Below are 469 nucleotides of genomic sequence, written 5' to 3'. Positions count from 1 at the left end.
ACTACCAGCCGCTCCGTGGGAGAAAGATGAGGCTTTCTACTCCCGTAAGGATTTACACCCTCGGAAACCCTGTACAGGGTCCCTATGGGTCGGAAATGACTCGACGGCACTTAACAACAACAATGGTTTGCTATGCCAGTAACGACAAATTGAAGAGGAATGGTGTCGCATTCATCATCAAAAAGAATATTTTAAGATGCATCTTTAAGTATAATGTTGTCTGTAATATGATAATATCCATATGCCTACAAGGAAGACCAGTTAATATCTCTATTATGTATGCTTGTAGCTGTTTCTATATTACTTTTAGTAAAAATTTACTCGCATGGGATATCAAAGATATTGTCCAATGATTTCTGCATTCCATTGTGTCACCTCTCTTTGAAAATGGCACAAATATGAATCTCTTTCTTGGCAGAGATGAGTGAGTGCCTCCTGTGACGCCGCCTCACTTTCTTGAAAGATTTCA

This window comes from Chrysochloris asiatica, unplaced genomic scaffold (assembly GCF_000296735.1).
Source record: "Chrysochloris asiatica unplaced genomic scaffold, ChrAsi1.0 scaffold00017, whole genome shotgun sequence".
Lineage (NCBI taxonomy): Eukaryota > Metazoa > Chordata > Mammalia > Afrosoricida > Chrysochloridae > Chrysochloris > Chrysochloris asiatica.
This window is presented reverse-complemented; position numbering follows the sequence as displayed.